The sequence below is a fragment of the Nyctereutes procyonoides genome, unplaced genomic scaffold (assembly GCF_905146905.1).
Source record: "Nyctereutes procyonoides isolate TBG_1078 unplaced genomic scaffold, NYPRO_anot_genome, whole genome shotgun sequence".
Lineage (NCBI taxonomy): Eukaryota > Metazoa > Chordata > Mammalia > Carnivora > Canidae > Nyctereutes > Nyctereutes procyonoides.
Genome location: NW_026575134.1, coordinates 5,323,880 through 5,343,898, shown reverse-complemented (window position 1 = coordinate 5,343,898; position 20,019 = coordinate 5,323,880).

Below are 20,019 nucleotides of genomic sequence, written 5' to 3'. Positions count from 1 at the left end.
GAAAGGAGCTGGTGCATCAGTTTGTGGTTGTCTCTACCACAATGTCATTGCTTATGCTGAGATAGAGCTGTTTTGTATGTTTTAATTTAATTTTTTAAGATTTTATTTATTTATTCATGAGAGACACAAGCAGAGGGAGGAGGAGCAGACTCCCTGAGCAGAGCCTGCTGTGGGTGGGACTCGATCCTGTGACCCTGGGATCATGACCTGAGCTGAAGGCAGACGCTCAGCCACTGAGCCACCCAGGCATCCCTCTGTTTGAACTTTAGCTCAAGGTTTTGAGTTAGCTTCCTGATAACACTTGACAAAAATGCTGTAGGAGATTTTTTCTTCCTCCTTTTGATTTTATTCATTGAGGGTGAAATCTGCCTAAAGATCATGAGGTTTATGAATGTATACTGCATTTTAAGACCAACAGCCCCTGGACCTCTAGGCCACCAACAACATAACAGAGGTGTTTCGGGTGAATAGTGTTTCCTGTCCTCCAGTAGGCTTTTGAGTCAGAAGAGCTGGGTGGTTTTGAGGAGGAGGAAAGCTTAATTTAAAAAAAAAAAAAAAAAGGGATCCCTGGGTGGCGCAGCGGTTTGGCGCCTGCCTTTGACCCAGGGCGCGATCCTGGAGACCCGGGATCGAATCCCACGTCGGGCTCCCAGTGCATGGAGCCTGCTTCTCCCTCTGCCTGTGTCTCTGCCTCTCTCTCTCTCTCTCTCTGTGTGACTATCATAAATAAAAAAAATAAAAAAAAAATAAAATAAAATAAAAAAAAAAATTCAAGGACAAGCTCCTGATTTGAGAATTGCAACAGGTGGGGTAGATTTGAAAGCTCCGGTGTTTGTTTTAGTTACTCATTCTGTTCCTGGATCAGTAAAGTGACAGAGCCTTGATCCTGGGCAATAAATCAATAATAACTTATAAAGAAATCATTGCGACTTCTAGACTTTGCATATAATTTGACTTTTTGGATTCTCTGGTGTAGGTTGCTAAAGATGTGCATACATGTATTTCAAAAGTATTTCAAATTCTCCAAATTATGTACAAAACATAAATCTTACAGGTACATAACTGGGGAAACAAATAAGCCAACACCTTCTCTTATGTTTTAACTCTAATGTGTTAAGGAAAAACAGTATATAGCTAATCAAATGCAGACAGAGAGAAAGCATGAATATCCTTAATGCAATCTCATACCCACTTACTGAGCTCCTCCTACGCAGGATTGGATGGCTAAATGAGCTCCCTATTTATTTTTTTATTGTTGTTTTTGTTTTGTATTTTGTTTTTCTATTCCAGCTTCGCTTACAAGAAACATTTTCTACTGTTCTTTGCTTGCAGCCAGATGTATGTTATCATTGCCAGCTGACTTGCCAGGACCAAAAAAAAAAAAAGGAAAAAATGCCTAAATTTTACTATTCTATTGAATACTGTGATTCTGATTCACCCCAAGAGCAGTACAAGGTCTGGAGAGGCAAAGGAGAATACAAGGTCAGAAAGCATTGTATCACTTTAAAAATAGCAACATTGCCCCCTCATTATTATAATTGCAAGCTCCATGTGGAAAAATTGTAAAATGAAGCTTAAAAATACAGTTTTAAACCTACTATCTAGTCATGGCTAAGGCACAGAAAATTTCATTCCAGTTTTTAAATAAAACTGGATCATTCTGCAGATAGAGTTTGGAATCCTATTTTATTTAATTTTATTTTTTTTAACACAAGTAGATCCATCCAGTCCGAAGGGATGATAGGAGGACTCGATGAACTATCTCCACAGGTCAAGATCACAGGACACGTGGATGGGCATTTCCTCAGTACAATTTTTACTGGGGAACAAAAGTTTAATAAGGCCTAAAGAAGAAGTAGCTGTTATGGCTGAGGTGCAGTCTTCTACTCTACAGCCTGGGTCTTCAACATATTAGGTAAATGGAAAACTTGAAAACCTGGTGCCTGGTGGAAATTCTTATGGCATCCCTCTGTTTCTGACCTGCCTGTAGCATTTGGCTTGGAGGAACCACACCTCCAAGATTCCCCGTGTCATCATCGGTCCCTCAGAACTGAGCACACGCAGGTGTGCAGCCTGTGCAGCACAAAGGGCATCGCCCGCCGAGGTGCCCCTCTCAGCAGGTTCCTGTGCTTGCTGTGTTGCTCTGCTGCCACCATCTTGAAATTCCTAAAAATTGTATCTCTGAACTTGTCCTTGGCAAGTGAAGCCCAATGGGCCATGGGAGCATGCTTGTTAAAGGAGACATGCACAACGGTGTGCCTGTCACCCCTTCCTGCCATCGTGTACAGCGCTCCGATGCCCCCACCCTGAGCACACCTTTGGGATTTCAGTGGGACTCACAGGGAGTCATGGGTAAGTGTGCTCTCTGTAGGTGGGAGGAAGCAGGATGCCGACAGCCCCCTGAGGTCACACTTTGTCTGAAAAAGAACTTGCATTCAGGAGAACCTGAATGCAGAGAATGGGCTTGCATTCTAAGACCCATGAACAACCAGGGAAACCCATCTTATTCTTCTTGCTTTCTGCTAAGCCAATCATTTAGGCTGAGCGTGATGACATAGAAAAAGACTGAAAAATAGGGCACCCATCATTCCTTTTCCTTCAGCCCTTCCTTGTCATTAACAAACTGAAGTTAAGGGGTGTAGAATGTCCAAATATTAGGAGATGAGATAAAAATTGTACATTTAAAAAAATTGTACATTTTTATAGTTTCCATTGTTCTGGTAAGAACCAAATATATCTGTGTATGAGCTAAAGATAAAAATTGTGTAGGTCTTGGCTACTGATCGGGCTTCTCTGTGACAGTTTTTGATTGTTGCTGCTTCCGGTTAGGCATCCCGCCCTCCAGGAAGGAGATCACCACAAAGCATAGTTTTTGTTTCAAGTCACAGGTAATGGCTGGTTCCCATGGTCATGCTGGGTTCTTTCTTTGGGGCCAATTGTACCATCTGGTCCTGGTACTGTTTTGAACACAGTAGTTACAGAAACCCCATATTACCAAAGGAATGTGGTGAGAGTCCTTAGCCACTCGGGAATTGCACTTCCTACCGCCTTTCTCCTCGTTGGCAGTCTTGCTTCCAGGTCCTGCTGGATGCCTGCTTGCTCCATCTCTAGAACTTGATAACTATATTTCCAGTATGGGGTCTGGGGAACCAGCCATTTTCTTGTTTAGAGGCTTATCTAATCTTTGTAACTTGTATTTTACTTACCTCTCTTTTTTATTTCTAAAGGCAAAACTCAGAGTCTCCCTACAGGTGTATACTTTATTATATGCCAGGGAAGCTAAAGCATTTTTAGTCAGTAAAATGATACATCCCAACGTTCATCTCCTTAAAGTCTTTTTGATATTACCTTATTGAGGTGCCATAGAAAAGTGAATTTTGTCTCCAATAATTGATCTATCGGTTGTATAGAAACATCCACAGTCCAAACATATAGTTGAAGAGGTTGCATGTATTTAATATCTTTCATTATTCATGGCACAGCTTGGTGCACGTAGCAGGTACTTGGTACATCTTTGTTCAGAGAGTGATTGGAGATGCCATTCTGCCATTGTTATCGCACCTTTTGAAATGATTTAAAAGTGTACAGCCTGCAATTTATGCTCTGGGGATAGTTAGGCTGTGTGTGTGTGTGTGTGTGTGTGTGTGTGTGTGTGTGTGTGTTTGCACATGCACGTTCTTTAGGAACGGAGTTCTCTTTTGGTGAATTTCAGTTCTTATTTGTAAAACTAGCTTTTAAAGAAAACTGTTCTGCCATTAGAAGTGATTAATCCACCCCCACCTTTTCTATCATCAGTGAATTTAATTAACATGGTGTGTTCCTTCCTTTGAGAGATTAGCAATTAAAACAGTTCTAATTCTCCTCATCAACGCACACCTGAGAAATTAAAATAGATGCCTGTTCTTAATGGTTGCTGCTTGTGCTGGCTCTTTGTATGATGACCTTCAACCAGTTTTCTTTTCATGGATTTGCATTCAACTGAAGAGTTATTTCAAATCATTTTCTAAGGTTTTCACAGACACCAGATCCTCTGCTTTAGTAAAGTCATCATCAAATGAGTTAAAATAAATGCACTCCTACTAATGTATTCATATTCAAAACCTACAATGAACGCTCATTTCTTAAGCAAAGATATGTGCGTAAAACAATGCAGAGTTGGATGTTAGATCAGCGCTTGCTGCCTAAGTATTGAATAAACCAGCCAAAAGAAAAATAGAAGATCAAGTCCCTTTGCCTTGCCTTCCTCCCTCACTGGGTATTTTCTTGCTATCGCTATGGAATCCTGGCCTCCAGGATGGCCAGTCGCTCTTTTTGGCTGCTTCTTGTAGTGCTGTTGCTCTCCTCGATCCTGGTCTGAGAAGTGATACTTTCTTACTTGTGCATCATTGATTCACTATTAAACAAAATCTTTAGGCTTCCAACGAGAATGCTCCCAATTAAAATTAATCACCCTGGTGGGGTATGGCTCTAAAATGACAGGGGTTGGATGACGGGCAGGTGACTTTTGGGAGTTTCCCCCATGGATGATAAATTCAGAGAAAGGGTGGCGAGGCACATTTTTGAGGACAAAGTAGAGCGTCAATAAGACATCTTCCAAAGTTATAGCACCATTTCAGACCTCTCGAAAGAGCTCTTTACTTGAATATCAACTGCCTACTTGACATTTCCACCTGGAGGTCTCAAGGGCAACTTGGCCTCCACGTATCCTAAAATGAAGCTATCATCTTCTCATCCAAGGCAAAGGCAGTGTTTCCTATCTCAAGGTGGCATCGACTCCTACCCAATCATAAAAGTCAGAAACTTTAATATTTCCTCCCCATCTTTCCACCTGCCATTTGGGTCCCAGCTTCATGCTTTAGAACCTATGTTGACTCCTAATCTCAGTCTGTCTTTTGCTATCTTACATATCTTACATTTTCTTGTGCTTATTATGCATATCATTTATTAAACTCATCAATTATTATCTAAGGAAGTGATTATTTGTGCATCTGTCTCTCCTATATCAGAACTTAAATACTGCAGGAGCAGGAACTGAGACAATTCTCAGCTCCTTTTCCTAGCTTGATACCTAGTATTTAGCAGTCACTCAGGAAATATTCATAATATTCATAACAAATGTGTGTGACCGCCAGTGACGTATGAGCATCAGAAAGACTCCTCCATGCACTCACCCCTCTTCCTACCTGCCTTACCCCACACAAACACGCTGTCAGTACTATATTTGTTCTGTTGACAAACACCTTTTCTGAAATGTAAATAGCCTGTTGAGAGTACAAAATTCTCATTCCCATCCTAATTTTATTTGCTTATTATATACCACTTGTAAGCTCCTAAAGGGAACGGCTACATAATCTGTGATTATTATAAACAGTGTGGCCAAAATTGCCAGAGCTCTCCAACATCTGTCTTTTTCCCTTCCCGCAAACACAGGTAAATGAATTCAAGGAGCCCTTGCTGAGTTGGACCGTGTGAAGGTTTTGGCTAATAGGATGTGGTGAGTGTGAGTTGGAAGCTGTATGTCAAATATGGAAATGACAAAGGTGGAGGGGGCCTCATTCCTTGAGCCAGGGTTAGAAAAGAACTAGCCAACTCTTATTGAATAGGGATACAAAGAAGAAAAAAAAAAGAAACGTTTATTGTGTTAAAACCTCTGAGAGATGAGAATTGGTACATCAATTAAACTGCTGCTACTAATATAATAGATTGATACTTCAAAAGGCTATAGTCATGAAAATCTAATGTCTGACATCCACGTAGAGTCAGGTGGCAAGGTAGATGGTGATCTATGCTCTACAGTGGAAATATTTAGTAAAATTATTACCTCCAATGCCTTTGGAGGCAGATTGTAAGCCTCATGATTCAGCAACTCTAGCAAAAGCAGTTGGAAAAAAATCAAAGTGTTAATGTGTGTTTGCTGCAGTTGGCTGTGTTGGCATCCTATTAAAAGAAAGAGAACTCAGGAGAAAACTGGCTAGTTTGCAAGCAGAAAGTCCAGAAATTTGGGTCCGTGAAGGGTTGCAAATTCCACTGCTTCTGGAGCCCAAACACTAGGAAATAAGACATTGAAATAAATGCCTTTGAGGTACAAAGCCTATTATGACTCAGCCTCATAGTGATGATCACATTAAAGAGTTGTTTTCCTACTATTAAGCTGATGTAGGCAAGGGCATGGGAAAGCAGAAAGGAAGATTTGAAAACTTTGTCTATGGAAATGCTTTGGGTGTGGTGACAACTCTGTGGAACTATTTGGAAGCAACTAGATCAAAAGTTAATTGAAGGAATTATATTGCCCTGAGAAACTATGAACCTCATCTACAACATCTTTGATGGGGTCATAGGCAGAGAGTGGGATCCAAAGCTACGCAGATTCTATGAAGGGAAAGTCCTGAAGCCCTGGTTCAAATAAGGGAGCATCATTGGGAAAAGAGAGAACTCTGAAGAGGGAAGATCCAGAGGTGTCAGAAAAATAGACCTTGGAGTCCCTCCCAGAGAGGAACCCTGGAGTCTGACCAGGCAGGCATCCCCCAAACCCAGGCAGAGGAAGCCGCCGGGGCCTACCCCACAGGTCCCAGTGTCCTTGTGGGTCAGCGGCTGGTGAGTCTCTGTTCTCTCTTCCGAATGGCAATATTTATTGCAGTAATTCTGTCCTAGTCTATTGAGTGGAGGGAGCAAGCACCTGCGTCTCTAGCTTCTAGGCTGCAGCAGTAAGAGCTGGAACACCAGGCCTGATGGAAGGGGGTCACCCAGAGATACCAGTCCTTGAATTGGAGACACGGTCTGTGAAACTCTGGGCGGCCTTCCCAGGGTGGTCCTGAGCGTGTTCTCTGCACCGGAGGATTCTTGTTGAAGTGCCTGAGAGTCTGGCCAAGTCTGCTGGTGTTTCACAACACCTCCTCAGTTCTCTTTCAGGCGCACAGACAGGCCTTCCGACCCCTTTGCGTCAATGGTGCTGCGCCACTCACTGACTGCCCGTGGGTGGCCTGCGCACACAGTCTCTCACCCACATCTGGTCATTCCTCTTATCCTTACGTGGCAAACCTAGAAGCCACATTTCGAAGCTGGTACAAAGAGGAAGGAGCCTGGGCCCCTAAATCATTTCTTGGAGTGTTCTGTGACCCGTCTTGAGTGGTGTGAGCGAGAAAGAAGTGTGTTGTGTCAAGCCACTGAGATCTGAGACTTTTCTGTTTCAGAAACTAACCTAAGTGTATGAGGCGGTGGACCCCAGGAGACAGTTATTCCAGATTTGTCACAGTCTCGGTCACAGACCTGGGTACACCAGAGACTCACACAGTGGGCAGCAGATGTCATTTGGGAGGGAGGGAGCAATTTGTCATTTGCTCACACACATGCTAATAACTGGGCGTAAAACTTCTCGTTGCCAAGTGCAGCCTGCGCATCAAGCACATCTCGTGTTTGATTTCTCTCCTCAATTGCCTCTTCACTATTTGCCGATCATTCTTATCTTCCCATCTTTTTCAGTTTCTATGGTTCTCAAGGCAAATGCTCCCAGGCCACGCGTGTCTCTTTTTTCAGCCCAGGCCTGCTCGGGGATGTTTGGCTTGCGTAGGGCAGCAGGTGGCGGTATTGCAGAGTGCTCAGGAGCCGGGATGGGATTGCTTGTGTGGCATCTCCAGCTCTGTGTACTTGGGCAGAGCTTGAATTCTCTTGTGCAAGCCACACAGGGGACAAAGCCATATCCCATATGCCGAATGCCACACGCTTGGCAAACTCGCAGCCTTCGGAGAGGTCAGGTCTCCTTCATCCTCCTCTCCCTACTGGAAGGCAGCGACTGCAGCATCCGGGGAGGATGTGCCCAGCTCACTGTAGGTTTCCAGGTGCCAGCCTCGGGGGCACCAGCTCTGGGACCGTGGGACCTGTGTTCGTCTTTCAAAATCTGTTCCCTCCATTGTAACATGAAGTACAGGGCCAGGCTCTCAAGTGGTGGGGAGAGTGGAAGCAGCCAGCGCCTATTTATGGGGTGTCTGTTATGTCCAGAGACAGCGCTCAAAACCCCAATTCCCTTCCTCTCCTCCTTGCTGGCCTCGGTCTGTGTTACCCTGTCTTTCACCTCCTGCAGCTTCCTGACAGGTCTTTCTACGTGGGCTCTTACCTCCTTCCCACCTATTTCCACACGGTCCTCAGTGACCTTTTTAAAATGCAGCTCGATCACAGTACTCTCAGGGTTTGAGCCCTTCTATGCCCTCTGCCTATTGCCCTCCGAGTGAAGTGGTCTCTGTGGTTTGTTCTGCAGGAGTTGTGTGATTTGGTCCCAATGTGATTCTGCATGTTTATGTTTCCTCTGTTTCTCTCTCTCCACATTCCTGGTTGAGAGTTATTGTTGTTGTTGTTGTTGTTGTTTTTCAGTTTCAGAAAATCTCCAGGTTCTTTCTGCTCCGAGGCTCTGTCTAGACCTGGAATATCCCGCACCCGTAGGTCGCTGTTCCAGTGTCCACGTCCCGGCTCGACTTGTTCTACCCTCACTCATGACCGCATCTCAGAGAGTCATTCCTGAACCTCCATCCAAGCTACGTCGACTCCCTGTGCTTTACCACAATCCGTTCTCTCTGCAGCAGGCAGCACACCGGGAATCATGTGTTCAAGTCTGTCTTCCTGCTGGGTGGTTGACTCCAGTAGCCCTGGCTGTGATTTCCCGGGTCACTGCTGTGTCTCCAGTGTTTTCTGCCTCTAGGCACCCATCCCATGTTTGCTGGGAGAATTTCGAAGATCTAGGTTGAGGTAAGCACATGACTCCTTGGTGTAAAGATATGATGACTCCCCGCCCCCCCCCCCCCATTCCAGGGATGCAGCCATGGAACTGGCTGGCTCCTTCTGCATGGTTCTCAGAGGTGAGCCACCCCCTAGTCCTGCACCTCACAGAGAAGACTCCTGCCACTCCGGCTCCACCCTTAGTAGGGAAGCTCATGGACCCTCTAGAGACCCTTCTACAAGTCCAAACTGCATCCACATTGCCACCCCCTCCTTCCACTCTCCCACTCCCTGCTTGGTGCTTAGGACAGAAAAAGGAAGAAATACTTAAAGGCTCTAAAAGCAGGCTTACACTGTTTAAGTCAGGAATTCCCAAATTCAGCTAGGCTAGATCAGGACCCCTGGCAGGAATTCAGATCCAAGAGCAAGTATCAGCAATAAACTTCCCTACCTCCCTCCTTAACTCCTGGGCCACTGCTTGACTTTCTCTGTTGTGCCGTATGGTTTTATCCACAAGTTATTCACTATTTTGTTTACATGCTTGTGATCAGCCTTCTCTTCTAGAAAGCAGGCTTTGTAAGGCTTTGCCCGTTGTTTCGGGCATGGCTAGGACAGGGCAGGCACGCAGTAGGTGCCAAACACCTTCCACTGGCTGGAGAGGTGAGAGCCGTGGACTCAGTTTTCCTCTTCTACGTCCTTTCAGCTTTTCATTTGGATTTACGTTGCTTTCGTGCCATGTGAGTCCCTATGTAGAATAATCACCCTCATCTTTTAAGGTTAGCTGAAGAAAAATAGAAAAATTAAAGCATTCATCTAAGTAATTTGATTTGGCACTGAGTTTTCTCCAAAATTGCCTCAATTCTTTCCTTTGCTTTGATGATGACAATCTGGCTTGAAAGTACTCATAGATAATATTTTAATTAAAACTAGCTGAAAACAGGCCCACTGTACTATTGAAATAACTGAAGGAGAAAATGTGGAAAAAATTGATGATTTAGGAATGAAGCAGGGAGAAATATTAGAAAAGGAAATAGAGGTGTAATTATATTACATATTTAATGTTGCTAAAGTTCCAAGAATAACAACTTCTATGAATATTCATTGTACATTTTCATTCTAAAGTTTTTTATGAGCCATGATAGCAATGCTAGGTATTTATTTATTGGATCCCCTTTACTTTTCAGAAAATGTGATATTTGTTTTACTTGTTTGAAGAAAAAAAGAAAACACACAAGAACAAGCCCAAATATAAATGGCAATGTTTTATAGACTGTTTAGTTTTATTGATTTCAAAGATTTTGCAGTATGTTCTATGCTACCACTGACCTTTGTGCTTACTCTTTATATCATATAGAAAGAATAATTAACTCTTGAGTCATAGGGCATTTAGTCTTGAGTTGTTATGATCCACCACAGGATATATTTGACACCGGAATAAGTGGAGTCCCTTGAGTTTCTGGACCAGGCTTCCCGGCAGGGGAAACACTTAGAACTGCATCTTTTTGCTTGCATAGCTTTAGCTCGCGCTGCTCTATTGAGTACTTGGTAATGGCAAGATGATGACTGAAACAATCATTTCACACATTGAAGGGGTGATTTACCAAGCAGCCTTTTCCCTGTTGTTGAAGACAGTTCTTTTCTTGGATCATAGACAAGGTCCTAGGAAATGTTTTATGAGTGTCATTGTGGGTAGGGTTGATGGGGTGGGTGACATTGGCTGTTTTACCAGTTCCTGCCTCAACTCCAAATTCCTCCTTCATTACCTGATCTGTGAAAATGGAGATGGACCTCTTTAATAGTTTTCTTTGCTAGCTGGTCCAGTGTCAGTAGAAGGTTGTCCTTTCTGGCTCTTATGGCTCATTTTCCAGGCTCCTGGGGAGCAAGCTTTTCTTTACTGTTCAGCAGTGTGGTTTATCCAGCGTTAGCGTTTTCCCAATGCAGCTCTCTCTAGCATTTTGTTGTAGCTCGTTCTCTGCAGATCTTGATATGACCAGTACCAGGCTGCAGACAGCATAGGGTGGGCCCACCCAGGATGTTGCTCTTTATACTCACCCTCTGCTTAGCTTTACACATGGGCATATGAGGCTGACTACCTGACCTTTATCCATTGAAGAGGTGCAGAGCTGCAGAGCTGCCCAGGCCCTTGTCATACACAGAAGTATCTGGAATCCTGCAGAGGTGGCTTCTCCACTGCACCCGCATGGCCCCCTGATTCTCTCTGTGTGTCACCTGTCAGCCTCAGCTTTCCTGCATCCTAGAAGTTTGTTTCCCATGGTCCTCCTGACATGGACCCTGTGTGCTTTGGGCCTCATATCTGTAGTGTACCTTGACACTCTCTGCCTGCCCATTGGCCTTGGTTTCCTGTGCCCCAGAAGAGTGTTCCCCTTAGCTGACCGGCTCTGACCTGAAAAAGCCAGCAGAATTCTCCACTATCCAGTGGGTACAGTTCTTCATCAAGGTCTGAGCCTCCTCCCAAGTGTGGATGTCTTTGGGTACTCTCCCACAGCTCTAGGATGCCCTTGAGAGCTCTCTTTCTATCTCAGCACTTACTCTCCTATCCATTTCCTGAGAAATAGGCTAATATTATTTTACATGAAATTTAGCCTTGTTTAAATTATGTTGTGCTTTGCATTTCCTAGTTGGACCCAAACTGATATATATATATATATATATATATATACATATATATATATATATAACATCTTGAGAACATATTTTGATATCAATTTTCTTATGGTTTAGGCAAATATGTGTGTTGATCCAAATTATTTGATAAATGTGTCAAAAATGCACATGTTTTGACATAGGGTAAATGACCCTGTCACAGCCAGAAAGCATTGCCCCTGCTGTGGGTATTGTACGCAGCCCCAGGGTTTGGGGGCTGCCCCAAAACCTAAGTGACTCCACTCTTACCCTAAGCTGCCATAGCCTTTGAAGTTCAGGGCTCTCACCAGTACTGAGCATCTGGGCTGTCACTTCTCCAGCCCTGTGCTCCTGGACACAGCTAGATACAGAGCCTCTGCTCCCTATTACCACCCAAACTTTGCCCCCATATTGCTTGGCTCAAACCTCTCACCTAACAGCCAGTCACCCATTCCCCCACACCTTTCCATGGGGCATCTGGAACCCTATCTCTGATCATTGTCTCTATCTCTGTAATCATTGTTATTCACACAACTATTTCTACCATCCTCATCTAATACTTAACCAAGTGCTAAGTCACTGCCAGGCAGGTGGTAAGCATCTAACATGGATTGTTTCATTAAGCCTCATGTATCCAGTACATGAATGACCTACTTTTATCCTCATCTCACAAGGTAATAGATGCTTTGAGATGGTAAGTCACAAATCTAGCAAACAGGAGCCTGGGTCTTGGGTTACTGCCTAAAGTCTAGACCTACAGTGTCCAATGCTGTCTGTAGCTAGTAGCCACATGGAGCTATTTAAATTTAATTAAAACTAAATAAGATGAATAATTGAAGGAGTCTTCAGTCTTAATCACCACATTCCAAGTGCTTAGTAGCTGCATGTGGCTAGTGGCTAGTGGCTACTGATTGGTTGGTACAGGAATAGAATATTTGCATTCTTGCAGAAAATTCTGCTGGATGGTACTGTTCCACACCACTACTTTCTCCAGCTATCTGTGGTGAAGCACTTGTTATTTTTTTTCCTTTCAATTTTATTTTCAATCCATTCCATATGGACACTTTTGTAAGATATAATAAAAATAAATTGCTGAGGGAGAGATGTGAACAGTGGTAGCTAAGGTGACAGAACAAGATGGCAGCAGCTCTGGAGCTGGTGACTAACTGCTCACAATAAACTACTGACCCTCACCCCCACAGTAGCTCCAGCCTGGCTCCAGAGACTGCTATTTCCCAATAACAGATTTTTGGGTGCGGGGGTGGGGGGAAGAAACAGATTCAAATCCTAGTTTATCATGAAAGTGATCCAAGAAAAATATGCCCTCTAGTATTTCTTTGGGGATCATCCATAAAATGAAGGTACCGAGAGGTAGCATCTGACCCTTCTCTCATTTGTCCTGTTGGGTGAGCATCCCATCTACCCCTTACATGGACAAAAAGGTCCTTATAAGTCATCACTGAAACACTGTCTGTTCTTGTCCCCCTGGTGTCTTCTAATGTGTTGGTCATTCCTCTATCTTTGGGAAATGTGTGAGAGTCTAGGAATAATGTTAGGAACTCAGTCTGATGCCATTACAAACCTTATAAGGCTACCTTTGGCTCCATGGTTTCTGACACGCTGTATTGCTCTAAACCCCCTGGGTTTTTGCGTCTTCCTGGTACTGTTCTCTGAGAAACAGGGTGAAGATTCCTTCTTCTCTCAGTTGTCCCAAATATGCCTAGGAATTTTCTGCCTCTTGGAGGCCCTGAACCAAATTAGTTTACAGGACATCTCTTTTAGGAGATAATTCTCCATGGTCTGGTGTTTATGCTCATCTTTTTAGCAAAGGATATTGAGAGCTTTATTCAAGGATGTTTGCATAACAGACAGCCTTGGCAGTAGAAAAAGAGTGACTCCCTCAAGAGAGATTTAGAAACATCTTTTCTTGGAGAAATTCCAGAGTAATAAAGATGATGTCTCTCTCCAGAGGAGAGGAGGGCCAAGTTAGCTAGCAGCCCCTATCTATGTAAGATCAGCATCCCCTAACCTTGCGGTTGCTCAAGTGTGACATAGGTACACTGTGGTGGATTTTCCGGGGCCTGCCTGCACATCACAGTCATGGGACAAGGGGTGTGTGTGGGGGGGGCACCCAGTGCAAACATGAAACTCATGCTGCCTGCTGTGACAGAAGCAATAACTTCTCTAGATTCATTCGGGCTCTTTATCTCCTTATGTACTAAACATATGGAGTATGGCTACTTGACCTGACAGCTGCGGTAGCCCTGCTGTGCAAGAACCACTGGACTACTAGGTAATCTCTCTGGACTCTTCCTACTTTTATGCCTTCATCTCCATCTCTCCTCTTCTTCTTCATTTCCATGTCATGAGGAGCTTTCTCTGGCAGTCATTCATTCCTGATTCATTCATTAAATGCTGTTGAGAACCTACCATGTGTCAGGTACTGTTCCGGTGCTGTAGATATATCCGTGGACGATATATCCATTATTTCTACTTTCACAGAGCTGCACTGTAAGTGGAACTGTGTGGGGACAAATGCTGTGAAGGTGACAATAAATTAATGAGTGCTGCACAAATATCAGATGACACAAGTGTTGTGCTGAGGAATAAAATGGTGTGATGGACAGATGGGGCCTGTACTGTCTGGCTAAGTCTGATGGCCATGGAAGATCTCTGGGAAGGTGCTATTGAGTTGAAATTTGAATGAAGTAGGAAGGAATCAGTTATGTGAAAATTTAAGAAGGAAGTTCAGGCAGAAGAAATAACCAGACCAAATGCCTTAAAGAATGACCAACTCGGCAAGTTTCAGAGAATCTGAGCTGAGGCAAAGAGGGAGCATTCCAGGTAGTTAAAGGCACCAAAGCCAGAGCAGTGTTGTAGAAAGCCATTGAAAAGTTCAAAGCAGAAAGAAATGCTCTAATTTATATTTTTAAAAGATGATTCTGGGATTATAGTATAGGCGTTGAAAAGGAGACTTGGGATTAAATTTAGGTTGTGATTGCAAAGTAGATTTGCCAGGATGTGCTGACAGATTAGATGCCTGTCATAAGGGAAAGAAAGGGGAAAAGTTAAAATATCTTCTAAATTTTTGCCTTGAACAACTTAGAGAGTTAGCATGGATGCTGGTACTGATAGGGAAATAGAGGAAAGAGGAGTTTTGTTGCGATGAGTATTAAAATACCTATTAGACATCCATGTGGGGATGGCAAGTAGGCAGTTGAATGCGTGGAGCTGGAGAACAAACAAGTTTTCAAAGCTAAATATGGAGCATTGAGAGTCACGGGCAAGGAGATGATGCTTGAAGCCTGGCGCTGAATGAGCTTCTTAGGGGATGTGTGTAGAGAGGAAAGAGGATCCAGGACAAACTTCTGTTGTCATTCACTGTATAGAGGTCCAACAGAGTGGGTGGAGACAACTAATGAAATTGAAGGACTGCCAGGCATGAGGCCATAGAAACTGAGACAAGAGAGTATTTCTAAATAAAACTTTTCACAAAATTTGTTTGACAATAGGGCAATTGTGGTAGCTCTTTGCAAGACAGATCTCAGTGGGACAGGAGACAGCATCCTGACTGGGGAGATGCAAGCCAAGACTAATAAGTGAGAAAGAAGAGCTGGTGACTATAGATAAACCTGGACAACGTCTTGGTGTAATGGGGACTTACAAAACGTGAGCTTTGGAAGACGATGGGGGGATAGGGGCAGTCAAGGGAGGGTTTTTATTTTGGTACAAGAAGCAAGATAACATTTGCATTTTGATAGGGATGATCAGGTAGAATTTATGACACAGGGGACAGAAGGACCTAACATCATTTTCTTATTGGGCTTAAACTTTGGGGGGAAAAAGAGAAAGAGAAAAAATACCAAACTATTTCTAATTCCTTGATGTGATGAATCCAGAAAGGATCATACACTTAAAATTGGCTGGGGTAAGGCTGAGGGAGAAGAAAAAAATAATTCATATTTATAAGCATTACCCCAGACACGAATATTAAATCTGCTCACTTCTGTTCATTTTTAGCATCACTACCCTATCCAAACACACTCATGTCTTGTTGGATCTCCATGTCTCTTCCACTCCTTCCGCACCCCATCCCTGTGCTCCTCCACATGCAGTGAAGCTTCCATTCAGCTGCTAGATGGATTGTTTTAATACTTAAATTTGGTCATATTGCTTCTCTGGGTTGAGTGCTTTAGTTGCTTCCTATGACCTGTGAAATAAACCCATTATCATGGCTTCCAAGGTTCTATGGGGTCACGACGGGCCACTGACTTGCTTTCCTGCTTCCTCGCATTGCAGATCCCCTGAGTGACAAAGCTGACTGTGTTTCCCTTCCTCCAACAAGCTAAGTTCTTCTTGCTCACCATGATTGCACACCCGAAATCTCTGATTGGAAAGATCTCCCTTCAAAGTCTAGTTAGACTAATCTCTCTCTACATTCTCCTTCCCTACCTACCCTCCTACCACAGCTCTCTGTAATACTCTTGGCACTTATCATCTTTTGTAATTGTGTATTAGTTACTGGTTCTTGATCTCATTCCCTAATTAGAAGGCAAGAAGTCTTCTCTATTTTGCTCACCTAGGTACACTCAGCATTAGACTACTACTGGCACAGAGTAGGCTCATAATGACTGGTTTTTGAACAATAAATCATATTTTATACCCATAAAATCATCATGGAAACTTATATTTTGAACAAAATCAGTGTTTTGATAAATTGTTATTATGATAGACATGGATATTTGTTTTTATATTTTTAGAACCTTTTATTTTTAACTCAGGGCTTTGGCCAGACTAGTCACAATATTTAACTTTATACTTTTGTCTCCATGACTTCATTAGTATATCCATTCTGACATTTAGTAATTGATAGCGTTAATTCCATTTTATTCATCATGATTTAGATAGATAAGTGGTGTTTTAAAGCCAACATTTAACAGTATTGTTTTTTAAGTTATTCTCGAGCCAAATATAATTATATATTTGAAGTAGAAATTGAGTTTGTTCTGATAGCAGAGTTATTCTCATCAGAGGCAGCTATTTCCCCTAAAATCAGTGTAAATATAAGACCCTACATTACTGATCTCCATTTCTTATTCTCCATTGTGTAATGCTCATCCCTCAATATTGAGAATACATGCTGGTTGCATTTAAAAAAAAATTAAACAAACAGCAATTTACATTATTAGGGGGTTCACCAGTATGAGCTAAGTCCCAGGATGGTGACAACAAGAGAAAAATAAACTCTGAATCGTTGAGTTTAAAATAGGGAATCACAGTGAATCTGTGGATATAAATAAGAACCCCCTTAAAAGAATTACTTCAATTTTGACGAGAAGCTGATCTTTCTCCAGGGTTGATTGAATGTAACATTTAAAACTGCAGAACCTCTGATCTCTGTGAGTGGGTAGGATTTGCAGGTCAGCTGTTTGAGAAGAACTTATTCATTTTCCATTAAAATATCTGACAAGTTTGGATCTTTGTGAATTTAAATTCCCTTAAATGTAGAAGGCAAATAAGAGACTGGTGTGTTCTCCTCTACTGAATATTACTGCAATGACAACTTGATTAAAAAAAACCCTCAATCTGGTTTCCTCAACCATACAGATATTTTACAATATGTTAATAAAAACTTAGAGTACAGAATGTTATGTTCCAGTATTAATAGCATGCCACAGTGTACACAGAAATATAGGAATGCACCAAAATGTTCGATCTATTTGGGGTGAGAGTGGTACAGTAGGCACAGTTGGAGTTTAACCTGTTAACTGATGCATTTTGATAATGTTTTATTATCAACTTTATGAGTAACAACAATATGATAGAAGATTAAAAATAAGTCAATGAAAAGATAGCTTATGTTTCCAAAAAATCTATCATCTATCTATCTATCTATCTATCTATCTATCTATCTATCTATCTATCATCTATCTAGTTTTTAATTAATTAAGACAGAAAGAACAGTGGGGAGGGGTAGAGGGAGAGAGAGAATCTCAAGCCAAGCTGAGCAGAGAGCCTGACATGAGGCTTAATCCCACGACCTTGAGATCAAGACCTGAGCTGAAACCAAGAGTCAGAACCTTAACCAATTGAGCCACTCATGTATCCCCAATTTATATATATTTTAAGAACTTTAAAAAAAAGGTGATAGAAATTTGAACTTATTCATTTGTTTTCTTCATTTTTCCATTTAGTAATCATTGTCTAATTACTTTTTAGGTGTCTGTGTTCAGGATACTTGTATGTATATGCTAAATGATGTGATATTTTGGAACAAGGTCACAGATGCTGACAGGAAAAGTCCAGGAATAAATTATTCCTACTGGCATCATGTGAAAAAAAAAGAATAATTTTTAAAAATATTAACATCTATGAAAGCTTAGAACAATCTTTCTGTCTCAAAATGCATTTAAAAAAATTACACCATGCCATTGAAAACTGTCATTTTATTATTTAATCATGTTCTATTTTAGGCGATGTGCTGAGAGGACACATTACCATGTACATTTTCTCAATATTAAAGGCATTAAAGTCATAGAATCATAGAATTGAGAGGTACTTTAAGAATCATCTTGTCAAATGCCCTTATTTTACAGAAAAGGGAAAGGAGGCACAGAGTGCAATGGCCAACCAGTGCCATGGCCCTGGGGACAGGCAAGTCTTTCCCGCTCCATTTATGACTCTTTGGGAAAAGCAGCCTCCAACATTTCCACTCAGCTAATGAGTGGAAACAGTCACACACATCGGATTACAGAATCCACTCATATGTCCACATCTTAGATGCTCCATTGGCTGCGTCTCTCTGTTCTTTTCAGTCCTGCTCTCTACTATTCCTGGTCCCTACACACACATCTCTAGCCCTAACCACAGTAAATGGAGAAAAAAACCTACCTGTGATTGTCTAACCATATCAGAGCGACACTAGAATTAGTCTAATACGTTTTTATGTTGATGGTTGTGTTGCTGTATATTAATATAACAACTTAATGAGGAAAATAGGATATGGACATCTAAGAATAAGATTCTCTTTTCGTATTTTTCGAAAGTGTTGAATTCATTGAGAATACTTAGAAAATATGGGTTGTATTAACGCTGTATTTCTCCAAAGTGTGGTTTTAGGGCTCTGCCCACGCTGAACACCAAATTCTTGACTCTAGCAGTTGAGGAAGGAGCTGGAAAACCTGGGTAGCTATTTGTATTACAAATACTTTTAATTTTCTGCATATTCTGGTGTTTTGACATCTTAGAAAACCTTTATGGCCAGGCAGAGACTGTGCCTCACTAGGCTAGCCAATCCCTTGAGATGCCAAAGGTCTCATCCAGGAACATGATGTCGTTGATATGCCAACAATCCAGAAGCAGACCTCCTCTTCCTGGTCATTCACCCCGAGAAATATTCCTCTCTGTAACCATCCTGGGGCCAGGTGCCAGCCAACTAGAGACCACTCTTCTAGCTTCCAGCCTACCTGGGTCATGCCCTGGACTTTTCACCCAGCTTTACCTTTCCTTCAACACCCCAGTGAAACCATGGCCTGGCAAGCCTTTCCCTAGCTCCTCCGGTCTGCTCCCTCCTGACCACCCAGCTGCCCATGTGGCCATGTACCATGTGCTATTCCTCCTATCTCTAGGGCCTATAAGTACAGTTGATCTTTGAACAACACAGGGATTAAGGGTACTGACCCCCTGCACAGTTGAAAATCCATGTATAATTTTTACTCTCCCCAAGATTAACTACTAAGAGCTTATCATTGACTGGAAGCCTTACCAATAACACAAAACAGTCAGTTAACCATATTTTGTATGTTATATACATTATATACTGTATTCTTATAATAAAGGGAGCTAAAGAAAATGTCATTGAGAAAATCATAAGTAAAAGAATACACATTTACTGTATTGTAGTCTACTGTATCTTCTGCAAAAAATCTGTGTGTAAGTGGACCCATATAATTCACACCTGTGTTGTACAAAGGTCACCTGTATAATAAATTTTGTTTTATCCTGAGCCTCTCCTGTGGCCACATCAGAGTGACCATCTCATTAAAGAATACAAAACATTATTTAATATAGTATCTTCTTGTATGTATTATATATAGTTATAATCATATATTTTATATTGTTTTATTTATTTTGTTGTCTATCTTATAGAGTGATGGTAGCCACTTATCAGTGAGCAGGTGTGGTTACTGCTCATGCTGCTCTCACCGGAGTCAACTTCTGTGTTCTGCATTCTGGCTTCCCTAGAATTGTGGTTTGTTGCCTTGTACCCCTTATTCTAATCTGGAACACAGAGAGTTGGAACCTTTGCTTGCTGTGCCTTGAAGGGTGTCTCAGGACAGAGGCCTTCAGGGTTTCCCATGCCAGAGCCCTCCTACGCCCTCCTGGAGAATTCTTCAGCACTGTGAGCTGCGCCCTCTTTTCCTATGGGAGGCGTCTTCAACATCTTTTGCTGGGCAAAGAGAGTTTTAATGTTTGAAATTTGAATTTTAAAATGAAATCTGAATTTTAAAATGAATATTTCCCTTCCTCACAACTGGCACAGCACATGACACTCATGCAGAACTCTGAAGAGGATCCGAGGGCCGGGCTACTTCCAGTTTTGCACATGGACCAGCATCATTGTCTTAACTGGGAGCTTCCTAGAAACACAGAATCTTAAGCTCCACCCAG